Source organism: Fukomys damarensis, unplaced genomic scaffold (assembly GCF_012274545.1).
Source record: "Fukomys damarensis isolate Sample0158 unplaced genomic scaffold, DMR_v1.0_HiC HiC_scaffold_39, whole genome shotgun sequence".
Classification (NCBI taxonomy): domain Eukaryota; kingdom Metazoa; phylum Chordata; class Mammalia; order Rodentia; family Bathyergidae; genus Fukomys; species Fukomys damarensis.
The window spans coordinates 60619758-60623908 of NW_022900951.1; the positions used below are offsets into that span (position 1 = coordinate 60619758).

Here is a 4151-nt window from a genome sequence, read left to right on the forward strand (position 1 = left end):
AAGAGACGCATGCTATTGAGCCCTTGAGGAAAGATGATCCTTGTTATAATGTGGCAAATAATATGGATGAATTGTGTTGTATTGTTTTTTGAAGAAAGAATTTATGAGTAAAAACTTTGGATACATAACAGAGGAGACTTCTAAAATTATGACCTAGTTTTTCCTTAGTGCTAGCAGTAAAATGTAAAAGGTGAGAGTTAAATTGAAGAAGAAAATATTATGCAAAAAGAAACAGAACTTAAAGAACTGGAAAATTCTCAGTTAGTATATATTACAAGAAATGAGAAAGTATGTTCTAGAGAGAATACCGAAGCTGGAATATCACACAATAAAGAGAGTATGGGATTATACCAGCAGAAATACTGCTAGTTTGAATTAAAGAAAACAAAGACAGGGAATGAAGGAAGTCTGTTAGACTTCTTGGATTCTACAAGATGGAATGTGAGAACCATTTGACTATGAATGTACAATATCCTTCAAGAAAGAGAAAGACAAACCCCAAAGGCAATTCAGAGATGAGTACTCTTGCTATTTCATCCACAGGTGCAGGTGTCAACACTGTCTTACCACTAAGAGAGGGACAAGCTTCACGTTCACAGGGATTGGCTGCCCACATCCAAGGCTTTAGGAGCAATGCTGCCATCACAGTGACTCCAGGGAACAGACTATCAACACAAAGAAGATTATTCTCAACCTTTAAGATTAATGGAATTTGACTTTCTCTATGTGTTGGAATTGCCTGGGATTGTTACCCTATTCTTTTTACTGCTCTCTCCTTTTGGGAATGGAATGTCTATTCTGTGATTGTCTATCATTGTATTTTGGAAGCATAACTTCTCTAGCTTTACAGATTTATGGCTAGGGAGGTTTCTTGACTCTGGATGAATTATAGCATAAATCATACCCATGCACAATTTAGATGATAGGTAGATGAGATTTTGAACTTAGAGTTGATGATGAGTCAAGATTTGGGAGGCTGTTGTATTACATGCGAAAATGACTTGAAGTTTGAGGAAACGGAGGATGAAATTTAAAGGACTCAATTGTATCATTTCAAATTTCTATTTTGAAGCCTTCCTGTCACTGTGAATACATTTAGATACAGGGCCTTTAAGAATTAGAGTTAAAGGGTGTGGAGCAGGACCGCGGGGCTCCAGGGACCTGACGGGCGCCGCCCGGGATGTGAGCACCGGCCAGGCCGGCCAGGCTTGGGGACTGCCTGCGCAGCGGGCCGGGCCACGAGTGGACAAAATTGCTGATACAATTGCCCTCTATAAACTCCTGTCAGCTCCTTGGGATTTGGAAAGAAAATGCCCGGTGTCGTACCTAGTGAAAGTAACGGACTCTCAAGGGATAGTCCATCTAAGAAAAACAGACTTTCCTTGAAGTTTCTCCAGAAAAAGGAAACTAAGTGAGCCTTAGATTTTACAGACTCTTAAGAAAATAAAGAAAAAGCTTGTGAATACAGAGGACCATAAATTGACCAGTTTTTTTCCCACAGCACAGGCCTCACCTATAAACTGTGAGAAGAGAGAAAACTTGCTGCTGTTTGTGGGACTGAATAATCTTGGCAATACTCGTTATCTTAATAATATACTTCAGGTATTATATTTTTGTCCTGGTTTTAAATCTGGACTGAAGCACTTATTTAATATTATTTCAAAGAAGAAAGAGGCGCTAAAGGATGAAGCCACTCAGAAAGACAAAGGAAATTGCAAAGAAGATTCTCTGGCAAGTTATGAACTTATATGCAGTTTACAGTCCTTAATCATTTCAGTGCAACAGCTTCAAGCTAGTTACCTCCTACATCCAGAGACATACACTAATGAGCTTGCTACTCAGCCGAGACGACTGCTTAACACACTCAGGGAACTCAACCCTATGTACAAAGGATATCTACAGCATGATGCACAGGAAGTATTACAGTGTATTTTGGGAAACATGCAAGAAACATGCCAACTCCTAAAAGAAGAAGAAGTAAAAAATGTGGCAGAGTTACCTACAAAGGTAGGAGAAAAACCTCCTCAGAAAAAGGAAGTGAGTGGCATTAACAGCTTGGAAATGGACAATATGAAGAATTCTGAGGACTATAAAAAAAAACCTCCAAAAAGGAATGGAAAAAGAAAAAGTGGCACTGAATTTGGTAACATGAAGAAAAAAGTCAAAGGTTCCAAAGAACACCAGTCACTGGATGAGAACCAGAGACAAATTAGGTAAAAAAGAAAAGCTGCTGGGGAAACACAGGAGAGTCCTCCTTAAGTCATCCCCAAGTTTGTTTCTGAAAATAAGAGTGTAAGACCCTCACAGAAGAAATCAAGAGTTAAAATAAACTGGTTAAAGTCTGCAACAAAAGAGCCCAGCATTCTTTCTAAATTTTTCAGTCTGGGAAAACTAACAAAAAAACAAGGACCCAAAGGACTCTGAAGAAAATGAGTGTAACCTTGCAGACTTTAGGAAATACAGAAGCGATGCTACAACCTATGGATGTTAATGAAGTTAAACCCATAAACAAAGGTATAGAGCAAATTTGTTTTGAAATAGTGGAAAAATTATTTCAAGGTCAGCTGGTATTAAGGAATCATTGCTTGGAATGTGAAAGTTTAACAGAAAGAAGAGAAGATTTCCAGGACATCAGTGTACCAGTGGAAGAAGATGAGATTTCCAAAGTAGAGGAGAGTTCTGAAATTCTCCAGAGCCAAAAACAGAAATGAAGACCGTGAGATGGGCAATTTCACAGTTTGCTTCGGTGGAGAGGATTGTAGGAGAAGATAAATATTTCTGTGAAAATTGTCATCATTACACTGAAGGTGAACGAAGTCTTCTCTTTGACAAAATGCCTGAAGTTATAACCATTCGTTCGAAGTGCTTTGCTGCTAGTGGCTTGGAGTTTGTTATGACGGTGGACTTTCCAAGATCAACACTCCCTTACTGACATCTCTTAAGTTGTCACTAGAAGAATGGAGCACAAGACCAACCAATGACAGCTATGGCATATTTGTAGTTGTAATGCACAGTGGCATTACAATTAGCAGTGGGCATTACACTGCTTCTGTTAAAGTCACCGACCTCAACAGCTTAGAACTGGACAAAGAGAATTTTGTGATTGACCAGATGTGTGAAGTGGGTAAGCCAGAGCGACTGAATGAGGAGGAAGCAAGGGGTGTAGCTAAAAGTTATGATGATGAAGAAGTGTCCATGAGAGTTGGGGGAAATACATAGCCAAGTAAAGTTTTGAACAAAAAAATGTAGAAGCTGTTGGACTTCTTGGAGGACAAAAGAGCAAAGCAGATTATAAGCTTTACAACAAAGCATCTAATCCTGACAAGGCTGCCAGTACAGTATTTGCTGAAAGTAGAAGTTCTGAGACTCACAGTACTAATGGGATCTGTGAAGTGGTTAGAAACAAGGAATCCAGTGACCAAACAGGCATTTACATGAGTGGATTTGAGAACAAAATTTCCTGTGTAGTGCAGAGTTTAAAGGAGTATGAGGGGAAGTGGCTGGCTGCTTTTTTAGGATTCTGAAGTGAAAGTTACCGAGGAGAAGGACTTCTTGAATTCTCTTTCCCCTTCTACATCTCCTACATCTATTCCTTATTTGTTATTTTATAAGAAATTATAGAGTGGGTGTATTTTCCCTGTGTATATATTAAACAGGCCTGGCCAACACTGGTAATGTTGATTACAGCAAACAGTCTTTTATCTTATCTTTTAAAGCTGTCGCATATGTGATGGGGTCTCTAGGTTTTTATATAATAGTGAGATTTGAAATACTAAAAAACCATGTCAATTTTTAGAATTTTTCTTCATGGAGACAAGTGATGTGTTGTTAGTTCCTGGGAACAAACTTGTATAGATTCTGAATCGAATTATTCAAAATGGAAGCATTTAAAATTTTTGGATTCACACCAGTCTTTTTTGTTTGCTTTTTTTTCAGTTTTAATTGAGTTTATTGGTACATTTTAGGGATACAGTAAAGTTACATTCATTGTTGGGATCTTGTACCTCCACATGACAAGTCTTGATTCTCATTTTTTCCACTTACCCCTGCCCTCCCTTCACCCCCTCCTCTCCTCCCCATCTACAAATACTTTATTTCCATCTTTTCATTATCTCACATTTTTTTCTTTTCCCTTATTACCCTTCCCCTAC

General features: G+C 38.5%; 1 pseudogene; it reads left to right on the forward strand.

The window, feature by feature from the left end:
• Positions 1 to 1310: 1310 nt before the first annotated feature.
• On the forward strand, positions 1311 to 3621 carry LOC104876784 (annotated as a pseudogene).
• The last annotated feature ends 530 nt before the right edge of the window (positions 3622 to 4151 follow it).